This window comes from Martes martes (assembly GCF_963455335.1).
Source record: "Martes martes genome assembly, chromosome: 14".
Lineage (NCBI taxonomy): Eukaryota > Metazoa > Chordata > Mammalia > Carnivora > Mustelidae > Martes > Martes martes.
Window position 1 is genome coordinate 82,830,117 of NC_137902.1, and position 12,246 is coordinate 82,842,362.

A 12,246-nucleotide genomic window follows, 5' to 3' on the forward strand; every position below is an offset into this window, starting at 1 on the left:
CTATCTCATTGGTCTCTGCTCTAATCTTGATTATTTCCCTTCTTGTGTGTGGAGTTGGCTTAATTTGTTGTTGATTCTCCAATTCTTTAAGGTGTGAAGACAGCTGGTGTATTCTGGATTTTTCAGTTTTTTTGAGGGAGGTCTGGATGGCTATATATTTCCCCCTTAGGACTGCCTTTGCTGTATCCCATAGGTTTTGGACTGAAGTGTCTTCATTCTCATTGGTTTCCAGGAATTGTTTAAGTTCTTCTTTGATTTCTTGTTTGATCCAAGAATTCTTAAGCAAGATGGTCTTTAGCTTCCAGGTGTTTGAATTCCAGGTGTTTGAGCTCCAGTTTCAAAGCATTGTGATCTGAGAATATGCAGGGAATAATCTCAATCTTGTGGTATCAGTTGAGCCCTGATTTGTGACCAAATATGTGGTCTATTCTGGAGAAGGTTCCATGTGCACTCGAGAAGAATGAATATTCTGTTGTTTTAGGGTGGAATGTTCTGTATATATCTATGAGGTCCATCTGGTCCAATGTGTTATTCAATGCTCTTGTTTCTTTATTGATTTTCTGCTTGGATGATCTGTCTATTACTGAGAGTGGTGTGTTAAGATCCCCTACTATTAATGTATTCATATCAATATGACTCTTTATCTTGATTAACAGTTTTCTTATGTAATTGGCTGCTCCCATATTGGGGGCATAAATATTTACAATTGTTAGGTCCTCTTGGTGGATAGATGCTTTAAGAATGATTTAGTGTCCTTCTGTATCTCTGACTACCGTCTTTACTTTAAAATCTAATTTATCTGATATGAGAATCACTACCCTGGCCTTCTTTTGAGGCCCATTGGCATGAAAGATGCTTCTCCATCCCTTCACTTTCAGTCTGGGTGTATCCTTAGGTTCAACATGGGTCTCTTGTAGACAACATATGGATGGGTCCTGTCGTTTTATCCAATCTGCAACCCTGTGCCATTTTATGGGCACATTTAGGCCATTCACGTTGAGAGTGATTATTGAGAGATATGTTTTTATTGACATTGTGTTACCTATGGAGTCTTTGTTTCTATAGATTGTCTCCATAAATTTCTGTCCAATGATATTCTTGGGTTTATAGAATAAACCTTCTTTAATAAACCTTCTCTTTTATAGAACCCCCCTTAATATTTCCTGCAGTGTCAGCTTGGTGGTCACATATTCTTTTAAACCTTGCCGGTCTTGGAAGCTCTTTATCTCTCCATCCATTTTGAATGTCAGTCTTGCTGGATGAAGTATTCTTGGCTGCATGTTCTTCTCATTTAGTGCCCTGAATACATCTTGCCAGCCCCTTCTGGCTTGCCAGGTTTCTGTGGACAGGTCTGAGGTTATTCTGATGGGCCTTCCTCCGTACGTAAGGAATCTCTTCCCCCTAGCTGCTTTCAAGAGCTCCTGTCTAAAATTATGATTCATCATTTTCACAATCAGGTGTCTTGAGGTCTTTCTAGATTCTATGATCATGGGGGGAGACCTTTCTGCCTCTAGGACACAAACGCTGGTTCCATTTGCCAGATTGGGAAAATTTTCATGGAGAATTTGTTCAACTATATCCTCTGGTCTTCTTTCTTTCTCTCCCCCCCACCTCAGGGATTCCAATAATTCTGATGTTGGAACATTTCATGGCATCATTTATTTCCCTAATTCTGTTTTCATGGCTTCTAAGCTGTTTGTTCCAGGCCTCCTCCTGATCCTTTTTCTCTATCAGTTTGTCCTCTAGATCACTAATTCTATCTTCTGTCTCAGTTACCCTAGCTGTTAGAGAATTTAGATTAGATTGGAACTCATTTAAAGCATTGTTAACATCTTCCCTGGTGTCTTTCACTTCTGTCCTAATCAATTTCATTTTATCATTAAAGGTTTTCTCCAACCTAGTCATTGCCTGGATAATTGTTAGCCTGAATTCCCTTTCTGACATAGTGTTTATGTCCATATCCAATAGCTCTGATGGAGAGGGCACAGTCTCTGAATTTTTCCTCTGTTGGGCATTCCTCCTAATCATTTTGGTGAGAGGTGGTTGAAGGGATGTGTTGCTGAACGTATCACCCATGGTGCAGGCAAGGTGCACCCTGGATTGCTTCTGTCCACTGGCGTCTTCTGTCCCCGTAGAGATCCAGAAGTGTATAATTCTAATCTTGGGCTGATTTCATGGGTGATCAGAGTTCTTTGGTAGATAATCAGCTCATGTCAGGGGACCGGTTGAAACAGCACCTCCTACTTCTCTACCATGCTGTCTTCTCCCTGCAAAATTGACATATTTCTAATAACAACAATTTTTTAAGATTAGAGATTAAGTCATTGTTGCCCAGGGAATGAAAAGATTTCAGAAGCATGAGGACTAGAAGTGTTTAAACAATTTGCAGTGACAGTTTAGTACTACAGGGTATTCACATACTTGTTTGATATTTTATTCCATTATGGCTTTGTAAGAAGACTTGGTTATCCTTAAAGTTTCCAAAGAATTAGGTTAAAATGCTAATATCCTTGAAGTGAAAATATTAATAAGTCAAGAAAGAAAGTTTGGTGCCAAGAGCTGAAACCATTGGTGTCTATGTTAGAATGCAATATTTCCATTCTGAAAATGGGTAGAAGCTTGCCTGCAAACTTCCCGTCTGTCTTCTCTCTTACTATTATTTGCCATAAATGACACACACATGCTTTGGTTCCATAAAGATTCAAGCCACGATCGGATGCTCTCTTAGACCTCGTTTTACTTCCAACTGGCAGGAGGAACAGAAATGATGAATCTTAATTCTCTATTCAAGAACTTTCCCCCCAAACACTGAAATTGTATCTTTAAATTACCTCATTACTGGTTGTAAAACATCACCAAAGATCTCACATAGCTCAAGTAGCTGTGAGTCATTCACTTAAGGAATTATTATTAATGACCTAATTACTCTCCTGAGCAGGAATGGCAAAGCATCCCAAGACTTAGAAATCAACCATTATTCTCTTTAGTGCAAATGAAATCAATAAAAAGATATTTTAAAAATCTAAAGCTTGATGAAATTATTATAGGGGCCATAAGAAAGCCCTGAAATTTTACATCTACATGATTTACTCACCATTCAGCAGGAGTCTCTAAAATTGGCTTGTGGACTTTGACACTTTGATGTGTGCATTCTCAGAGATATTTCAGGCTGAGCCCATTTTCACTCAAAAGTTACACAAAATATAGTTTTCCAAATAGCAAATGGATACGAACTTACCATATGCAAATTGTTATAATGTAGGAAACAGTTGATTGAAGCAGCAAACTTTTTTCCTTAGTTATGAGAACTGGGCTACTGGATCTGTCCCTTGAATGCAGCCCTGGCCTCACCACTGGAAGTCAGAAAGATGCTGATGGATCTGTCAAGTTAACAATAAAAAATTACTGAGAACCCGTCAGGCAGCTGAAGGTGATTTGGGCCCCATGTGGGGAAGAAACATGATAAAGTGGAGAAGAGGCTTTCAGACATGCCCTTTTCTTCCAGACGCATTGCCTGGGAAGGCCGGTGCCTACCCCATCACTTCTAGAAACAGACAAGCACCTGCCAGCTGGTGAGGCAGGGAGAAAGGACTGGAAAACCAGCATCAGAGAAGCACTGCCTTGGGAGGGCATCAGACAGATAGTTTGGATCTTGAAAATTCCCCTAGCCCTCCCTGTTCCCTGAGGGGTGGATAATTAAAATGGAGGGAGTATGGATTTCTGCAAGTACAGGAGTATAGAATGTTCCACGAGAGGACCTTTTCCCTGAGATGGTGTCCCGCCCACCTGCCACCTACCCTTAAGAGGATGGGCAGAAATCAGCACACTGACATTATCCTCTTCTCCAAAGACTCCTCACCAACCAATGTAGTTAATGTGTCCAAGGAAATATGAACTTACGTGGAAAATAAATGGGACTTCTTAGGAGAGTAATTCCTTTAAAAGAACAACAGAAGGACTTATCCCTGATGGTGCATAATGTTCAGTTAACATATTAAGTATTTTCCAAAGATAAGGGAGGATATTGGAGACACGAAGTAAAACAAGAAGTCAAGGAGAAACCCAATGGGCGACTTGGAGAAGGCAAAATATAAAAATTGAAAAGAAAAAGTCCTAGTAAGTGAGTTGAGCAGTCTAATGAATTCAGCTTAAGAATGAATTAGTGAGCCAGCGGCTATCAGAAGGCATTTGGATGGTATCAGGGACAGAGAGAAGGAAAATAATAAAAAGATAAATTAAGCAATAGACAGAATAGAGGTATTTGATCAACATTCCTATGAAAAGAATCCCAGAAGGAAAGAAAGCAGTAGAGGAGAGGGAGGAAGTATTTGAGAGACCAGGCACTGAAAGTTGGCCAGAAGAAGGAAAGGATATAAAGCTTTAGGCAGATGAGCTTAACAGAGTATCAAACAAATAGACAGATAGGATGGAAAAGGGTGAGAGGTAGACCATCGATAGGTTGTAGTTAAAAATTATATATAACAAAGACAAGGAGAAAATCCTAAGAGAAGATCAACTATAAAAGAAAACAAATTAGGGGCACCTGGGTGGCTCAGTTGGTTCAGTGTCTGCTTTCAGCTCGGGTCATGATCTCAGGGTCCTCGCATGAGCTCTGTGTCGGGCATCCTGCTCAGTGGGGATTCTGCTCCTCTCTCTCCCTCTCCTTCTGCCCCTCTCCTTTGCTTGTGCTCTCTCTGTTGCGCACGTGCTCTCTCTCTCAAATGAACAAATAGAATCTTTAATAGAGGAATAAGAGTTAGACTCAGGCTTTTCCATAGCAACATAGTCTGCAAGAAGGCTATGGAGTGATATTTTCAGAGTGTTGAATCCAGAATATTAAGCTGTATTATTATTTAATGTTTCAGTGTGAAATAAAAGTGTTCTCAGACCGGAAGTCTTTAAAAGGTTTGCCATACCCAATATTCTTTGAAACATTCTTAGATGAAGTGTTTTAACAAGATGAAAAATAAGTCCAGGAGGACAGTATGAGATACGTGAGAGAAGGCTTGAAAAAAAACCTTAGTAAATTTTACTGTTGATGAAATAGAAAACTTATGAAAAAAATGAACAGGTTTTAGTAAAAAAATCTAGCCTCAAATATAGCCTCAAAATATCTAGAAAATGTAATACTAACCATAGCCCATAAAAAGAGGATAGGACCTGTGTGATAAACCTAACAGGATTATTGCCTTCTAAAATAAATTTAAGTTTATTCAGAAAGGGATTTAAATAGGACTCACAATATCCTAATGGCCCAAATTTTCAGAATACAATTGACAATCCCTCGTAATATAAAAGCAAAGGAAATCACAGCTCGAATGAGAAAAGACAATAACTGAGCTCAACATGGTGATGAATCAGATGTTAGAATCGTGTGATGTGGATTTTAAAGCAGCCATCATGAAAAATGTTCCGGGGCATGTGGGTGGCTCAGTCAGTTGAGTGTCTGACTATCGATTTCAACTCAGGACATGCTCTCAGGGCCCTGGGATTGAGCCTCATGTTGGGCTCCTTTCTCAGCGGGGAGCCTGCTTGAGGATTCTCTCTCTCCCCCTCCCTGTGGCCCCACTCCCCTGCTCACACATGCATGTTTTCTCTCTCCCCCTTCTCTCTCAAATAAGTAAAAAAACTTTAAAAAAAAGTTCCATAAGCAATTACAAATTCTACTGAAATAAGTGCAAAAAAGGAAAATGTCAGCAAAGGTAGAGAAGTTACAAAAAAGAATCAAGTGGAAATTATAGAACTGGAAATATGAAACAGAACATCTCAGTGGAAAGATGCAATCGTAGAGTGAAGATGACAGAGGATAAAGTCAGCAAACTTGAGAACAGAACAACTGAATTAACCTGATATGAACAAAAGAAAATGAACTGAAAAAAGTTAGAGCGCGAGAGACCTGTGGGACAATAACAAAATATCCAACACATATCATTGGATCCAAGAAAGAGAAGAGTGAAAAAATAATTCATTATTTGAAGAAATAATGGCTATATACTTCCAAAATTTTGTGAAAGACACAAACCTACAGATTCAAGAGCTAAGAACATCCTTTTTTGGAATAAATTAAAAAAAAAATACACACCAAACACATCAGAATTAAATTTCTGAAAACTTAGAAGACCGAGAAATAACCTTGAAACAGCCAGACAGAAATGATGTATTACTTGCAGGGGTACGTTGATTTGGATAATGGCAGATTCCTCACCTGAAACCATAAAAACCAAAAAGAAGTGGCACATTTTTCAAATGATGAAAGAAAACAATCAGCCCCGAATTCTGTATCCACAGGGCGAAAAATGAACTTCAACCTAAATCTCATACTTTATATAAAAAATTGATCATGGACTTACATGTATATTATAAAAGTATAAGACTTTTGGGAAAATATAGGAGTGTTAGGCTAGATGTCGAAGACTTGACACTAAGAGCATGATTCATTAAAAGGAAACATTGATAAACTGGACTTCATTCAAATCCTGTGTGAAGAGGATGGAAAAGCAAGCTACGGACTGTGAAAAAATATTTGCAAACCACATATCTGACAAAAGACTAGTGTCTAGGATAAAGGGAGAATATATTCTTAAAACTAAATGGTAAAAAATGTCAATACAGCTAGAAAATAGGCAAAATACATGAATAGACATCTCCCTAAAGAGGATATACAGGTGGCAAATAAGCACTTGAATTGATGATTCAACATCGTTTTACATGAGAAGGATGAAACTTAAAACCACGCTGAACTATCACTATATAATAGCAGAAAAAATAATAGCCCCCAAAATTAGTGACCACACAAAGAAACTAGATCACTCATACATTGCAGGAGGGAATGTAAAGTGGTATGGTCCCTCTGGAAAACGATGTGGCAGTTTTTTAAAAGTGAAATACATAATTACCATACAACCCAACAATTGTACTCTTGGTCATTTCAGAGAAATCAAAATTTAACTTCATACAAAAACCCATATACAAATGCTCATAGAAGTTTTATTCATAAAATCCCCAAATTGGGAACATCATAGGTGTCTTTTGGCAGGTCAACAGTTAAAAGAACTGTGGCATAAACATATCATGGAGTACTACTCACCAATGAAAAGGAGTGCATGAATCTCCAGGGAACTATGCGGAATGAAAAATCCAGTCCCAAAGGCTGCACACTCTATGATTCCATTTATATAGCTTTATATAGCACTTTTGAAGTGAAAACAATTTTTAGGAATGGAGCACAGATAGTGGTTTCCAGAGTCTAGGGATGGGGGGCAAGGTGGAACAGGGGAGTATGGTTATAAAATGAGGCATAGGGATCCTCCTGGTGGTGGAATTGCTCTGTATCTTGAATGTGGTGATGGATGCATAAACTTACACAAGTGACAAAATTGTACAGAACTATAGACACACACACACACAAATGAGAGGAAGGCTGATTAAGATCAGTGGATTGGATCAATGTCTGTTCCCTGGTTGTGATATTGTACTATAGTTTTGCAACCTGTTATCATTGCAGGAAACTTGATAAAAAGTACATGAGATCTCTGTATTTTTTTCATGACTGTATGTGAACTAAATAAAAAGAAAAAGGTAGGAAAAAAAGAAAGATATAAAACTTTCTAAAGATCAAGAATCTTGGTTGTAATTAATAAGAAAAATAACAACAATTACACAATAATGGCACCAATCCCAAAATAAAATCCCAGAAAGGATTTTTTTTTATTTTTATTTTTATTTTTATTTTTTTTTTTTAAGATTTTATTTATTTATTTGACAGACAGAGATCACAAGCAGGCAGAGAGGCAGGCAGAGAGAGAGGAGGAAGCAGGCTCTCCGCCGAGCAGAGAGCCCGATGCGGGACTCGATCCCAGGACCCTGGGATCACGACCCGAGCCGAAAGCAGAGGCTTTAACCCACTGAGCCACCCAGGTTCCCCCAGAAAGGATTTTTATAAAATTCAGCAAGATGTTTTTGTATTGGATTCTTTTTTTTTTTAGATTTATTGACTTATTTTTTTTAAGATTTTATTTATTTATTTGTCAGAGAGAGAGCACAAGCAGGCAGAGTGGCAGGCAGAGGCAGAGAGAGAAGCAGGATCCCTGCTGGACCAGGAGCCTGATGCAGGACTCGATCCCAGGACCCTGGGATCATGACCCGAGCCGAAGGCAGTGGCTTAATCAACTGAGCCATCCAGGTGCCCCTTATTGATTTATTTTAGAGAGAGAGAGAGAGAGCATGCATGCAAACAGAGGAGGGACAGAGGGAGAGAGAGAGACAATCCCAAGCAGACTTTCTACTGAGCATGGAGCCTGACTCAGGGCTTGATCTCATGAATCTGAGATCATGATCTGAGCCAAAACCAAGAGTTGGATACCTAACTGACTGAGTCATCCAGGCATCCCTGGATTCATTTTTGGAAAAAAAAAAAAAAAAAGATAGATAGATGATAGATAGATAGATAGATAGATGATAAAGGTGGAAAATATCTAAGCCAGAAAAAAATTGAACTAAAAGAAAGTTGGAGTAACAATTATAATAGCAAAGTAAGCAGATTCTAAGGCTAAAATATTATACTAACAAAGATCATCATAAACTAAAAAGAAGCAGCAGAAAATGTAATGATTGGAACATATATGTCCAACATCATAATCCTAAATACATAAACCAATCAGTAGAATGGTGGGAAGAAATAAATGAATCGAGAATTACAGTTGGAAATTTAAAACACTTGTCTCAGAAACTGGTAGATGAAACAGAGAAGAAAAAAAGCAAATGTATAAAAAATTTTAATAATGTGCCTTAACTTTAGATGCAGCAGAACACTCATTTCTTTTGGATACATGTGGGACAGTTACAAAGAGTGATCAAGTGGCAGGTGATAGAGGGAACCTTGACTAATTTTATAAAGTTTATTCTTGACCATTATGTGATACAATTAGATATCAGCCTAATAGAAATGGGAGCTGGAAAAAACCTCGTCTCTCTAGAAATTGAAAAACATACTATTTAATGGTCATTGGATTTAAAGGAATCATGAGGAAAGACAATGAAAGTCTAAATGTAAAATTTGCGGGACAATAATGTTGTAAATTCCAGAAGTCAATCAGGTGCAATTACAGGAAAATATTAAAAATCAATAAGTTTGACAGTAGGCCTAGAAATGTTTGTTAAATTATTTCCCGTATTTCTCTGCACATTTAAAATGTTTAATAGTTTTAAAACTTAAACATATTTTAGGCATGGTTAAAGTAGGACTCAGACAAAAATTTAGAGATTTGAATATATTTACTAGAAAATTAAAGTGGCAAGAGAGGAAGATAAAAAATAAAAGGAAACAAACAAGTTAAGCTTGAACAAGGGAAGCTAATAAAAAGATAATAAATCCAAAGATATAGAGAGATAAGATTAGAAATCAAGGAAATAGAGAACAAAAATCAATATCAAGGATTAACAAAACAAAAGGTAGTTCTTTGAAAAGATTAATAAGATAGCAAACCTCTGATAAGACTGCACAAGATAAATCAAGAAGAATACTACATAAAACAAAATGAAAAGGAGAATTGCCTTTACGCATGAAGACAAGTTGCTTTAAAAATCATTTTAAAAATCAGGAACAAACATTCTAATATATAGGAAATCCATTAGAAAATGGGTTGATTTCTATAAAGGAGATAAGGGGTTAAATTGGACCCGAGAAGAAATAAAAATTTTAGGTGGAGTATAAAAATAAAGACATTGAAATGGTAATAAAACACGTCTTTCAATAAAGGCCTCAGAAAAAGCATGGGGAACTCAAGAAAAGAATAAGCAGGCAAAGAGGTATGAAAGGACAATTCACAGGAGACGATCTGAGTGGGCCGCAAACCGATCCCAGTGGAGAGTTGCAACCTTGAACAAGAGGCCACTTTACACCTGTCAGATTGGCTACAATGAGGAAGGTAGGAAATGAGTCTGGCGTGCCTCACTAAAGACTGTCGCTTCTGGTGTGGATGAGACTCCACTCCAGTTCTTTTGCTGCAGAACATGGCTCAGAAAATCTGTCTTCTCTTTTTATTATTTTAGATAGCCATATGACACTAAGTAGACAGTACGCACATCGTGCGTGTATGCTTGATGAATTTTCACAGAACGAGTGCTCTCGTATAAATCACCACTATGGAGAAATAAACCACTTTCAGGACACTAGCAACCCTCCTTGTGCCTCTCCCTGTCATCACCCCCCGTATCTCCAAAGTAGCCATCCTGATCTCTAACACCATGAATTAGTTTTGCATATTCTCAGATACAAAGTAAATGGAATCATTGTGCCTCCTCTTTGTCTTTTGTTTTTGCCCAGCCTTATGTTTATGAGCTTACCATGCTTAGAGTTTCATTCTCTCAGTGGTGTTTATTCATGAATATATAAGTTCATGATATAACTGAAGTCAAACTTATCATTTGTTTTCTTTAAGGTTTGTCCTTTTTATATCTTTTTTAAAAGATCTTTGCTTACGATGAAGTCATAAGGATATTATCCTACATTATCTTCTAGAGGTTTTAATGTTTTAACTTTCATATTTTGATCTACAATCTACCTGAAATTGATGTGGTTTTTTTTAAAGATTTTATTTATTTGACAGACAGAGATCACAAGTAGGCAGAGAGGGAAGCGGGGGCGGGGGGGGGAAGCCGACTCCCCTCCGAGCAGAGAGCCCCATGCGAGGCTCGATCCCAGGATCCTGGGATCATGACCTGAGCCGAAGGTAGAGGCTTTAACCCACTGAGCTACCCAGACGCCCCCTGAAATTGATGTTTGTATAATGTGAGCCAGTTATCATGATTTTTTTCCTGTAATGATATTCATTGACATAAGTACAATATATTGAAAAGACTGTCCTTTTCCCACAAAAGACAATTATTGTCTTTAATAATGCTTTCATAATGTATCATTCTTACCCTTTTACTTGTGATCAGTTTGTATCCTTATATTTAATGTATTCCTTTTGTAAGCAACATATAATTACATTTTGATGTTTAATTATAGTCTAAAAACTATGCCTTTTAAATACAATGTTTGTCTATTTATATTTAATGTAAATCTTAATATATTTGGGCATAAATATTTCTACTTTTACCATTTTCCCCATCTGTATCATATTCATTCCTGTCTCCTTTATTGCTTTGATTAAAGTAATACTTACATAATTAAGTATGTTTAATTTTTAAAATGTTCCCTCATATTAGCTTGTCAGTTATACATTCTTTTAACCTCTCTGTTTTATAATTACCATAGAGGATTACTTATGAATCTTTGACTTTTTAAAGTCTGATATAAATGAGCACTCTTTTGCTTTCTGGACAACACAAGGACCCTCTTTCTTTTTGCGCTGGTTGTCATGTATTTTAATCTGACACATATTTTAGACTGCAAAAGAAATTACTGCTGTTTCTTACATCCACATTTACTTAGATTTATCCACATGTTTACTCTTCCCATTGTTTTACATTTCCTTATGCCTGTCCTTGCTTTCAGCTAGGATCATTTTCCTTTATTCTGGATGTGTTGTCAAGGAATTCTTTCAGTTCTTATTTATCTGCAAATATCTTTATTTTACTTTTGAAGGAAATTGAAAATGATTGTATAATTTATAGATTGACAGTTATTTTCTCACAACATTTTAAAGATGCTGTTTTATTGTCTCTTGGCTTCTATCACTCATATTATTGTTCCTCTGAAGTTAATGCCTTCTTTCATCTGCCTGCTTCTTTGGTGTTCAGCAGTTTCACTAGGATGACCCAGGTGCATTTCTTTTTTTTTTTCCTTTGATTTTTTCCCCCTGTTTTAAAACTGTAGTGTTTTCTGAATGTGTAGTTTGATTTCCCTTGTCAATATCTTAACATCCTCAGTTCATATCTCAATAATGTTTCTGTCTCATTCTTTTCCCTCCTGAATTCATCATTTATAAATACAGGCTTTAAATGAATCATGATTAATATGTTTAAGTAGCTAGAGGGCATGATGATAATTAATTCCACCATAGAACTGAAATGTAGAAAAAAATGAAATAAAAATTATAGAACTGAAAAGCAAAGTAACTAAAATTGAGAACACAATAGATAATTGAACAGCAGATTAGACATAGTAGAAGGAAGGGTTTTTAAAAGGAAGATAGATGTCTAGAAAATATCCAGCCAGAAGTTGAGTGGATGGGAGAAAAATGTATATTTTCCTGTAAAATCTCAGATTTTTTACTTTTCATGAAAAATCAATTTTTTTTT

At 36.9% G+C, this 12,246-nt stretch overlaps 1 protein-coding gene across 1 annotated transcript in view; it reads left to right on the plus strand.

The window, feature by feature from the left end:
- Nucleotides 1–12,246, plus strand: part of DISC1 (DISC1 scaffold protein) — a gene marked incomplete at its 5' end in the record, with an annotated part of 362,504 nt that overhangs the window by 324,716 nt on the left and 25,542 nt on the right. The gene's annotated exons all lie outside the window — the stretch shown is intronic.